Here is a 13,632-nt window from a genome sequence, read left to right on the forward strand (position 1 = left end):
TCTCCTTACCTTGACTGTCCTGTAGGGGTCCCCTAGGCTCTATTCTTGGACCAATTTTATTCACACTGTATATTAATGACCTACCTAATGCATGTCAAAACATCAATATTCAAATGTATGCAGATGATGCAGTAATTTTCACATGTGCAAAAGACACCCAAGAAGCCTCCTTAATTCTTACATCTGCAATTACCCATGTTCAGGACTGGCTTACTAAATCATGTCTCTTATTGAATACCAAAAAAACAGTGTGTATGATGTTTACAAAACAACCAGTAGAGGTGACACATTCTAATGTGTTCCTGAGAGGGGAGGAGCTTGACATTGTAAATTAGTTCAAGTATCTTGGGGTCATGTTGGACTCTACATTAACCTTTAAAAGTCATGTGAAAAAGGTGTAAAAAACACCGTAAAATTTAATTTACAAAATTTTAAGCAAATCAGGCCATTTCTGACAGTTAATGCTGCCAGGATGTTTTTACACTCAATGATTTTTTCACACATTGAGTACTGTTTCACTAACTGGTCACTTACAGGTGTAACGACACTTAAAACAATAGAATTACTCTTCAAGAAAGCCATACAAGTTTTTGATTAAAAAAAACACTCTCATTTCATCATTGTAACATTCTGGAAAAATATAATTTATTGAGCTTTGAGAATTTCAAAAATTTCAAATATGCTTGTGTTATGTGTAAGGCTTTGCATGGGCTTGCCCCACCTCCTTTAAATGAATTCATTAAACAAAGGGCTGACAGTGGCATTGGCACCAGGGCCACCACTAGAGGGGACTGTGAGGTGCCACATAGGCGCACCACATTTGGACAAACTGTGCTGTCAGTAAAGGGAAGTAAATATTGGAATGGCCTACCACTTGCAATAAGGGAGTGCCCTACATATCCCACTTTTAAGACCCATCTCAAACAATGGCTCAAGGCAGACCAGAACTGTGATCACTTTTAACCTGACATGTTGTACAATGTATTTTGTCTTCTTCTACTTGTGTATTTGTATATTTGTATTTGTATATTGTCACTTGTAGTGTTCCTGTTTTTGTTATCTGCCTAGGGACTACGGATGTAAATTAGCATTTTTGCTAACTCCGGCATGTTTACATCTTGTATTTTTATACTGATGTTTATTAACGTGCTCTGTCCCTATCAAATAAACAAATAAATAAATAAAGACACCAACATCTCAACATGACACGCCCACATCTTATGTATTTGCAGTCATTGAGAACATTGTCACCACACTTTTGCTAGACTCAGGTTCAAAAATATCTTTGATCAGTGAAGCCCTGAGAATGTCCATTCCTTCCCTGAGAACAAAGCCTATTCAAAAGTCTTACCTGTCAGCAACGGCAGTGACTGGTGACTATTTAGACACATTGGGCACACTTTCCATTACCTTTAGGTTAGGTTTTGAGATTTTCATTCACAATGTCCAAGTAGTCAGAAACACTACACAGTCAGTAATCTTAGGATGGGACTTTCTTCACAAACATCATGCCATTCTTGACTTGAGGGCAGGCTAGTTGAAAGTGGGGAATCGTGCCATTGTCCCTCTCCTACGTGCCACCCAAACTGCTCCCCTCAGTTGCAGTGCTGTCACTTTAGCTCCCATAGTAGTCCCTGCTATGTCACAGATAAACATTATAGCTAAAGTCCAGCCCACTACTGGTTAGCCTGATGACATGTTCAACTTCACTGGCATCTTAGAGCCAGGACCCCCTAGCTTACCAGGTTTGTTGGTAGCACGCACACTGGCTCCTGTAAAAACAGGCATCACTTATGTTAGAGTAATGAACCCCACCAATAGTGATTGCCATGTGCCATGTGACACAAGACTAGGACATTTTCACTCACTAGGCAGTCAGGAGGGTGGGGAATTCTCCATAGAAGAGGTCACAGTAGCTGGAGTAAAAAGCCAATCCCAATCTCAGTCACTGCCCAAAGTTGATCTTAGTCAGTCTGCAGTTAATGATGAACAGCGCCAGCAGTTGGAGGCCTTACTTCTGAGTTACTCTGATGTTTTCAGTGCACATGATCAGGATTATGGGCACACTAATGTAGTCCAACACAGTATCAAAACAGGAGATGCTTCTCCCAGCAGACAGTGAGCATACAGGACTTCACCCCATACCCGAGCTGAGATAGACATGCAAGTTCAACAGCTCCTTTCTCAAAACATTATTGAAGAAAGTTGTAGCCCTTGGGCTTCCCCTGTCGTTCTAGTAAAGAAAAAAGACAGCAGCTACAGGTTCTGCATTGATTTTCGGAAATTAAATGCAGTCACCGTCAAAGATTCGTACCCGTTGCCATGTCCTGCAGATGCCCTGGATAGCCTGTCCGGTGCATGTTGGTTCAGCACCATGGACGCTTCAAACTCTCTCCCCCTACACTGAGAAAACTCTGAGTGCCCCAAACTGACATTACAAAATGGAATACTCTGCCGAAAAGTCAAACCAGGGCCGCAGACGTCACCAAGCTTTCAAGTTGTCCTGCCCGAGATCCTCATTCCCACAGCTTTGAAGGGTATGCATGGAAACCAGTTCAGTGGACATTTAAGTGCAGAGCGCACTTTGCAAAGAGCTAGACGCATCTGTTACTGGCCATACATGTCCCGTGACATTCACAAGTTTTGTGCGGAGTGCTTACCATGTCAATCACGTGGTTCCCTAACCCCACATGAAAGAGCCCCACTGCAGTCAATTCAAGCGGCCCAACCATTCCAAAAAATTGCAGCGGATCTCACAGAGCTACCCATCACTGCACAAGTAAATAGGTACGTGTTAGTGATAATGGACTATTTCACACGATATGTTAACCTCTTTCCTCTGAGGGATCAACGTGTCACAACAGTAGCCAAATGTATTTTTGAGGACTATATCCGACAGCATGGCATTCCAGAGTCAGTCCACACGGACCAAGGCAGACAGTTTGAGTCAGACCTGATCAAACATCTCTGCAGCTCACTGGGCATTGAGAAAACTCGGACATCTCCCTACCATGCCCAATCAGACAGTATGGTGGAGAGACTGAATAGGACACTCAAAGACCAACTTGCTAAGTACATGTATCAGAGTGGTGGTGAATGGGACCAGTACTAGCCACAGGTGGAACTTGTCTATAATTCCAGCATACACTCAAGTACTGGATTTTCACCTTTCTTCCTAGCACATGGGAGAGAGCCAAACCTACCAGTGGATATCATGTTGAACTGTGGTCCTGCTTTGACATCTTCTACGCCAGGTACACCAGCACGTGTCAGGGATCTCACAATGCGTCTGTCACATGCTTTCAGGGACGCAGCTCAGAAGTCTGCTACATCCAAACTACACCAGAAGCACCAGTATGACAAAAAGGTGGTGTTTCACCCTCATAAGGCAGGTGATCTTGTGCTCTTGGATGATCCAGCTCAACAGATGCACAAGCTTGCCCCCAGATGGAAGGGACCGTTTGTGGCTCTGAAGAGAATGAGCAGGGATGGCAGCCGTGGTGTGACCTATGAGATCACAGATCCAAGGAATGACCATTCAAGGAAATGGATAGTTCACCACAATAGACACCAGCCCCTCTGACTGCTTTGTCAGGGTTCTGATTCTGTTTGAAATGTGGACATTTCTTTATGTAGCAGGGGAAGACTGTAATCTTAATTATTGTATTGCATTTATTTTGTACAGTCTATTATATATTTCATTATTAATACATTTCAACTTAATTATTTGGATCATTATATAAATAATAATTATTGTTAGATTATTATTATTATATCACTACTAATATTATTCATATTATTATTATTGTTTAATTATAAGATTTTATTTAGTCAGTCCCCCAGAGTAATTTTAGTTCCTACCTGTAATGTGTGTGTCGGGGACGTTGTTGAAGAGACACAAGATTCTGTGTGCACATGTGAGAAGCTAATGCTGAGTTGTTACCTGCTACTGACATTGCCGTTTTGGCCCGGGATTAAAGAGAGGATCAAACAACCACTGTAGCCCGATTATTGCCCACCGCCCAGGAGACTGGAGTCTTCACATAAAACCTAGGGTTACACTATTATAGAACAACTTGTGAGTGTTCCCACTGACACACTCAACTCTACGAACATGGAAAAAATTAAAAATGACAATGACCTGGAGTCAGAAGTATTAGAGAAGCAGAAAGAAGCTCTACTGAAGGCCAGCATAGCCATGACTGATCTCTAAGCCCAGGTTGAGACAAAAGACAAGACAAACAAATAGCAGAGTTGAACCACCATAGTAACAAAATCGCAATGCTTAAAGACCAGGGGCCTCATTTATAAAACTGTGCGTAGGATTCACGCCAAAAGGTTGTGTACGGACGAAACACAGAAAGTGCTTACGCACAAAAATATTCTGATTTATAACACAGTGCGCACGCACGTCCTACGCCGGTTTCCCTTTATAAATCACAATCAACTCAAAATGTTGCGCACGTGCACGAGCCTCATACTCCGCCCCTTAACTCCCACAATTAACCATAGATGGTCAATGAAACGCCCTGAATGAATACTGATGTGTATGTAAATGTACTTGTCATTCCATTCTCTGTGTGAGACATTGGCAAAGCCGGACCAGACGGAAAAGAGAAATGTCCCCGGTGGCCTCAGTTTGGGCGTCACCAACCAGAAACAGTTTGTTGAGTAGCAACATGTCACAGCAGTATTTAATGCTGCGGCTCAGAGAGGAGAACCCTTTATAAAAAATAAAAAATAAATTGTCCGATATAAAGGTTGACGCCAAGAAGCGCATTTGACTGTTGTGTCAGCACCACCGACGGGGCGAGGAGATACGGAGCTCTCTCCTCTTGAACGTTACACCTCGATGACGGGGGAAACCCTATTTAGTGGCATTGTGCCAGAAAAACAGCGTGACACTGACTTAACGTTAGAGAGGAAGATGAGATGCTGCTACGATACCCAGGTATCGTAAATGTGCCTTTTGTTTTTGGAAAGAGTGAACGTAACCACGCACTCAGCATTTCACATTCATTTAATTTTAATAAAAAACGCATAGACAAGTTCTGTATTCTCGTTTTCTGACTCGGGGATCAGACAGTGTGCGACCGGGGTGAACAGCTGGCTGTAGAGGACGCTGTGCCTGGCACCGGCGTCTCCAATGTGCCCTGTGCGTCATAACGCATAATTATTTATTACCTTGAGACATCCAGTCCAATTGCCTAACACCTTGAATTTGTCAGATTTAATTGTGACAAACTGGGTCTCTGCTAAAAGACTGTAATGCACTTACTTGAGACTAATTCACACCATGTCAGCCTATAATGACATGTAGATGCTTTTTGGACAAATGATCGGCTTTCAAACTAAAGCAACAAATACACTATTTAGTTGTAGCCTAGACGTTCTTCCGACAAGGAATATTATTATTAGAGGGGTTTCTAAGTTGATGTGGAGTCGGCCTGGAAGTTAACTGAGTGTAAAATGCCACTTTTTGCTTTATTTTACTGCTTTGCTATGTTAGTCGCCATTTCCCACTGTCTCCAAAATGTGCGCACACATGGGTCAAAGTTTCCGTGGCGGTGCGCACATTCTCCCGTCAAGTTTGTTTTTTATAAATCCCAAAGTTTGCTTAGAAAGTGGCGTACACCTTCTTTTGTGCGTACGCAACATTTATAAATGAGGCCCATTCAACTCACTCGACATCTCGATCAGTTTCACCAGCGAACCTGGAAGACCGAGACGGAACTGAGAGATGTGAAATGCAAATATACTGCGGACAAAGATTCATGCAATAAATACATGAATAAGCAAAAGTGAAATGAAAGACCTCCTAAAGGAGCATGAGGCAACTCAACTGGAGTGTGCCACCACACAAGTTAAGTATGAAGACCTCCTAAAGAAGCATGAGGCAACTCAACTGGAGCTTGCCACCACTAAAAAGGAGAATGAGTTAATCTTATCTGAGAAGACGAAACGGCAGGAGATCTTGAAAGATGCCCTCCCTGCTGTAATCTTGATGAACGAAGGCCATGAGAACAGAGCGCCTCCCCATGGCTTGAGTACAGTTGAAATGACAGTGGACAGAGTCACGTCCATCCCAGCTGTGGGAGGAGCCTTGTCTCCTCCTCAGACTCCTCAAGCGGATCTTGAAGATGCATATCAGTGTCATCAGCCTCCAGCCCCACTGGGCATGTATACAAGAGACCTAGACAAAATCACTAGGGATATCTTGAAATTTAACCCTGTCCTGGGTGGCTCAAACGACACAGCGATGTACCTCAGACAGTTGGAGTACCACCTTCGGAGACATCCAGAAGCACTAATGGATGACAAGGTGTACTTCTTGAAAGTCACCTCCAGTCGAGAGGTCAACAGCTTCATTGAACGTCAAGCCCCTGAAGTCCAAGCTAACTACGACTTGTTGGTTCATGCCTTGACGGGGGAATTTTCAAATGTCAGTGTTAATGAACCTGACTGTTAAACAGCCCAAGAATGAATCACCTCATGCCTATTACTACCGCTTGCAAAAGGCATTCTTCGGTAATATGAATGAACCAGGAATGGAGGAAGAAAAGTAATTTAAGCAGCTCTTCATTCGCAATCTGCATCCAGCAACCAGCCTCCACCTAGGCACTGCAGACAAAAGCATAATGACTAGCCTACAATTGCGCAAACTTGCCACTAGGGCGTTCAATAAATTGAAAGTGACTCAAGGTAAATCTGCTGAGCACTGTATTGTCAACAGTGACAACTCAAAGACCGCAGGCCTAGGACTTGAAGGTGTGCCAACCTCGCACACTCCGCCCATGGTCATTAAGCCATCATGCCCATCATACAGTAAGAATTCTAGGTTTCACTCCAAGCAAACTGACTTTCAGTCAGGTAAGTCTAGAGCTGGAAACCATCTGACTGGCCAACACGAATGCCAGCCCGCACGTGACCGTCTGTCAGCGCAAGACTACGGTGACTTAGTCTTAGTACGATGCTCTGTTCATGGATATTCCAGCTAAGAAGTCTGTCCTTGATGATGCTCTTCTTGACTCAGCTCCAGATGAAACCAGCCAAGCTCGAGAGCCATGGCCACCTGCTGAGTTCTTCCACAACCAAGATGCACTCTTGTGCTCTTTGGGCCCTTCACATTCTGAAGGACAATGCCCCCTTGTGGTGAACGATATTGACTTGCAAAACACCCATGTTGAAGATGTGATATTGATCCTCTGGACAGAAAAGTCTTCCATCAGTCTTGAATGCCAAGTCTTCAGTCAGCCAGTGGGGGTCTCCAAGACATTCCTGCCCCATTAGTGGGGGTCACAAGGACCTCACCTTTAAATTGGTTCAAGAGAACCAGAATGAACTGCACAAAACCCCCATGGGACACATAGGGGATTCTCCTGTTAAATAAACAACACATAGAACTTCCTTTTAAAAGCACCCCATGGTGTGCTCATCCCCTCTTCTAACTCTCTTTAATTCATTGTTGCATTAAATAGTTGTAACTATTAGTGCCTGATACATTTAACTGTCCAGTTTACTCATGATCATTTTAGTAAGAATATTCTTCCCTGACAGATATAACTGACTGGTAGAGTAAGTTGATACTCTGTGTGCCAGAGCATACCATATACCTTATTATGGCATATTCTAATTGCAGCCCTCAATAGTAACTGCTGTGATCCACAGCCTACTATCTTCAACTGCACTAATTCCACTTGATCAAAGCCTTATTGTGTGTTGTGCTATCTAACTACTGTGCCTCTTCTAACCATTGTGCATGTCCCTCTGTCTCATCCTCATGATGAAGATTTTCTGGGTGCTTCTGATCCTGTTCAGCACTTATGTGGCTGATCAGAGCTGGACCAAAGATCAGTTTAGTGATGCTGAGATTGACATGACTCACAGGTTACCCCAGTTTGAGAAGTTCAAGTTCACACAAGCTAAACTGCATGGCTCACAGCGCTCCAAATGTTTTCTGGCTGTAGTTGTAACAGCTGCCTCTGCTTATGGCTCCCTGTTTTCCATTGGGACCTCCACAGTGAATACAGTTGGGTTGTCCTCTGTTAAACGACAGGTTCATGATTTACCAGCAGAACTGCCCGAAGTCCACCAACAGACAACCAATCAAACTACACAACCCCAAACAATTGGTAGAAAGCTCCAAGGCAGTTCTCAGCTGTTGTAGTTCTCAACACTCACAGCACTGTTATCAGCAAAACTTTTCACACTGTAAGTTGCTTATTAGAAGTAGTACAGTATGATTTGGCCCATACTCAAAAGCTCAACATGCTAATGATAAACATGCTCAGAAAAGTCAGTTCCTCCATCGACAGCCTGACCATGAGCCACATCCTTCCATATTTGATGGCTTTTAGCCTGGTGAATGACATCCTTTCAAGAGCCGTAGCTGGTAATGTCACACACACCTTGCAAATGCATCTAACCTCCAACTTAAGGAATGCTCCTCATTTGTGCCTAAGCCCAGAGGCTCGAAAAGTGGCCTTCCTGCTCAGCCTCCTAAGTGTAGACCATAAGAATATCTACCAGTTAAACGATGTGATGAATGTCATGTGGAAGGCATGTGGAAAGGTGACACCCAGGTGAAAATGAACGCTTCTTCCATTATGGCAAACCATGACAGTAATTCCAAATTGTACGTAATACCTAACCTAATAATGTGCACATTAATGAAAGACAATCAATTTTTGTGTCCAAGCAGAACCTTTGGGAGAAATGACACCATCCAATCGTGTGGTATTCACCCCTTCAGCAACTGCTCACATTGCAGAGCCGAGGTTACCTCCCGCTCTGACATCATTGATATCAAAGACATTGTTGGGAAACGTTGGCTGGTTAATTCTTATGCGTCCGTTGCCAATCTCACGCATGGCAGACATGACACAGCTAACACAATTACTCTACCCAACCACACTATGTGGATTCAATGTCCTAGTCTTTATCCTCTGCCGAAACAAGCCTATAACAGTGATAATTTTGATGGCCTTGGCACTGACTCTAGAGAGCTCCAGAGCCTGCATGCCGTCCACTCCAGTACTGCCCCAGCTTGTCAATGATTCATGAAGTATGCCTTCAATGATGACCTTTGTTTAGCAATGATATATATGCTCATTTAGCTACCACAAGTTATGGTTAGGATATAAATATGACAATTAGTTTACGCTTAGACTTAGTGCATGCTGTTTGTCAAGTTTAGTGGTGATTTATTATAGGAGAGACCCTTAGAGCGCCCTATCACACTGAATCCACTTCAGACAAACACACTTCTGTTAAATCCACTGTTACATATACACACCTCACTGTCCATGTGTCTGACAATGATCATACTGCATGCCAGTGCTGTTTGTTTGTGTCCTGCAATGATGCTCCAGTTCTTTCCAGGAAACGCACCATTACCAGACAAGTGGGGGAATGTAGTAACTGAACCCACATCATCATTGTCATCTCACATCTGGAAAGGCCCTGTGCATCCTGTGTGAGCCTCTTCCCTGATAACAGATCAGTATGATGGGGGAAGACTGTGAGATCGAAAGGCAAGGGCACTGACCTCAACGTAAATTAGCCTACCTCATTTCCACCCCTAAAAGCTGGTATCAAGGAACAGACCTGGTAAATAACCATAAAACTCCAACACTCAGCCCTGTCTTTGTGAATCCCCAAAGAGCCAGAATGTTACATCTGCCCCTGCTACTTCCCCGGACATGCCCTCCACTTCCCATTCTGTGTCTCCCTAGCCTCTTGCCACTCCCCCAGTGGCTGTCTCCCTCTCTCTCCCTGTGTGTCTGAGTGTGTGATTGACTGAGTGGAGACAGGTGTCGGAGCAGAGCCCCACCAGTTGCATCTCATCCCATAATCAAGACTGCTACAAATACTCAGCCCTGCCACATCCACGCTGCCAGATCGTAGCCTCTGCTCATCCCATCTGTCCTGTCTCCCGTCCCTCGTCTCGTCTCGTCTGCCCTGCTTCCCAGCTCCACTACTCCTCAGCCCTGCTTCCCAGCCATTGACCCCCGCTCTGCTCAGCTACTCCTGGGATTCCGCTCCGGATCTGGTCGGCTCAGCCCCCAGCTCTCCCTCTGCTTCTGACCCCTGCTTCCACTGCCAGCTGCCAGCCCGGCTCTCCACTCACCCAGCCATTTGCCCCAGCTCCGCTCACTCCCTGGCTCTCCATCCCAGTTCTCCCCCTACCCTGCAATAAATACACATCTTGAACCATAGTCCTGTCTCCTCGCCTCTGTGTCCTGCGCTTGGGTTCACCAGCTCCGCCTCCCGTAACACAGAAAGTCTGAGATGAGACGCATTGGAATGTATCCAAAATCAGGAGAAATCTTTGATGCAGACTCATGAAACCTTGGGTATCACATTGTGGTGGACTCTAATGTATATGTTTAATTTTATCTGTAAATGTGATGTTTTATATATAGTTATTTGCATTATTAAATTTCTTTATCTTTACATGGGACTTATATAGCCATGTTTGATATTAATGTGTTCAGGAATTTGTGCTGAGTTTAATCATGTCAATGTTACAACGGTCACTCAGATCTGAGAGCCAAAATCAATGTTTTATGCATATGTAATGAGCCGTAACCTTAGACATGCCAGCCCACCCACACACCCGTCAACTGATCACAACAAAACCAAATACACACATTTCCAATGTTTTTGGAAATTTCATGCACTTTACGTGGTCGCGACACATGTGCTAACGGAGTCTGACAAAACTTTGTTCCAAAGTTTGTCTCTAAAGACGGACTCAACTGCATCATCATCACAAGCCAAGTAGAAAGCCTGTTTCATCCGAAACAGTGAAGAGAGCCTTGCTGCCTTGCCTATCTGCCTGACAAACACACACACACTCCAGCACGTGTGACTGTGTGTCCTGCCTGCTGCAACCGCTATCAGCTATCCCGCTGAGTGTAATTCTGAAGAATCATCAGAACCTCCAGAGTGGGTTGGCGTTCGCCTTGAGAGACCCACAACTCTGTCCAGCAGCCTGCGTGCTTCACCCTGCTGCGGCCTGCTGAGATCAACTGAACAGACGTCGGATCTTCAACCTCCAGCACCTCGTCCAACCGAGACTCCTCACAGACTCCCAGCCTCAGTGTGCTTCATCTCCCTCCGGACCTCCGCTGTTGTCGTATGTATGGTCATTGTCCGCTGGGCATCATATCATACATCACACATAGCGTTAGTTATTCCACTTACATTCACACTTCACACACATATCACACACTTTATTACGGCTCCCTGTAGTTATATAGTAACTATTCCGTTTCATGGAAGAGATTCATCTAAGTCAGTTTACCAGATAGTTATATTGCTGCCCCTTTATTACTATAGAGGATTTTAGCCCTTCCCATAATGCTTTGCTTTACCAGTTGTTCCAGTTGTTCAATGCACTGCCTGCCGACTGCCGTTCAGTCGTACTGAAGAGAGTGTAATACTGTTGCTGTAACTTAATAAAGTGACTATAACCCACTAAATCAGTGTTAATTACTTGCATTGGACATTTCCAATTCGTCAGTGGAACACCAAGTACTGTTAAGTAGTGGAAAATCAGCCGAGACAAGCTTATTTCGGATTACTCAAGATATTTGGTCACAGTTAGCTAGGTTATCTAGGGAGCTAGCCAACGTTAGTATAGCTGCATTCACGCTGCAGTGCATGTTATACTGATATATTTGGCCGTACAACTTCATAATTGCACTAACGGATTATCTTACATAACGTTATTGATTCTGATTTGATGCAAAGTTAACGAACTAATACATCGGTAATCGGAGCTGAGAAGAACTATGTAGTTTTGTCAAGTTGAAGGCCACTAAGTCCTTTTACTGAGGGAAGATGGCAGTGTCTTCTATGAGTGAATCATGAATTGTAAAGTAATCTATTTACATTTTAAGTTACGTTTTGCAATTTCTAGTGGTCTGACATGATGTGTTTTATCTGTCGGACATCTGTTGTTTTTATCAGCTGAAGAAGAAAAGTGTGGATGAGATATCACAGCACATCAATGAGTGGACAAGAGGTAAACACATGCTACGTTTAATTCTTTGGAATTCATTTATTGGAATGGATTTTAAATGCATAAAGTGCAATCCGATAACAACTGTTCGTCCCATCTTCTCGCACGTCTATCCTCACACACACACACACACACACACACACACACACACACAAACTCCTATAATTCTATCGTGAATCTTGAAAATATCAGAGGAGATATATTCAACATAAACTGGTGTTAAAATAGTAACCAATTAATAGGGGACAGCAATCAATTGTACAGTGATCATTTGTTTCGCATAAATAGCAGTTTCAGAATATAGGTGTTCTCGTTTAAAAAAAAATGCTTCTGAATTAGAATGCTGCTTGGAATATTAAGTTAGGCTATTCATTTTGAGTTTATGTTGAATATATGTTATGATAATTTCAAGATTCACGAGAAGTGAGTGGGAGAGAGAGACTCTTTTGTCAGGCCAAACTCTTTTGTTTGGCGTGCTATAATTGTTTACTATTCTCTCTCTTCAGTACGACTGAACAGCAGTCGGCAGGCAGCACATTGACCGGAACAACTGGCAAAGCATGAGACAACTCAGCAACAATCAGACAGGGGGGCTTCATGTTACATGGATCCATACCATAAACACATATGAGCACGCACGCACACGTACACGCACACACACGCACACACACACACACACACACACACACACACACACACACACACAGTAATCTCTTACACACACAGTCACACAAGAAATCAGTATGGTGTTAAGTCTACAACATATAATGGGATGCTGGATGCTACAAGCCCCACACTGCATCAACAATAAACTGCACAAACATTTCACAATGCTCAGCACTGCAGCCAGCTGGCTAATACAGCCAACAACTCATCCTGACTCAGACACAATCAATATCTCGTTGTAACGAGAAAATTTGATATCTTGTTATAACGAGAAAAGTTTCTCGTTATAACAAGATATGTTGGTATGTCATAACGAGAAACGTTTCTTGTTATAATGAGATAAGTTGGTATGTCGTAATAACGAGAAAAGATGTCATTATAACGTGAAAATATCTTGTTATAACGAGAAAAAGATCTCGTTATAACGAGAAAAGTTTCTCGTTATAACGAGATACTGAGCCTATATTTTTCTCCCACTGTGACATCAATACGCTGCCGTAGTCTGTTATCTGGTGCCCCGTCCTTAATTCTCATTGAAGCTAACTCTAAATTATATTGATATCAGAGCCATATAGAGAGATTCTCTCTATATGGCTCTGATTGATATCAGTCATCATCAATACCTATCACCACTACAAGGCAGACACACAGGCATCAAAATGTAATGGCGTTCTTCACAAAACTGCCCCAAGCATGTGAAATCAAAAATCAAAAATATCAAAAAACAAAAACAAAAGAAAATGCAGAAAAACAGTCCAAGTTCAACTTTCCAAGTCCAATTTTCACATCTTCACCGACACAGGCATTTCATGTCAAAATAGGCTGTATATTAAGTCATGGGAGGACAACAACATTGCATTTACAATAGGGAAATCGTTTTATTTTGAAATCTCAACGCCCAGTGTACACAGGTATTGTTAGTGGCACTGCCTCACTTG

This window comes from Centroberyx gerrardi, chromosome 20, assembly GCF_048128805.1.
Source record: "Centroberyx gerrardi isolate f3 chromosome 20, fCenGer3.hap1.cur.20231027, whole genome shotgun sequence".
NCBI classification, from domain to species: domain Eukaryota; kingdom Metazoa; phylum Chordata; class Actinopteri; order Beryciformes; family Berycidae; genus Centroberyx; species Centroberyx gerrardi.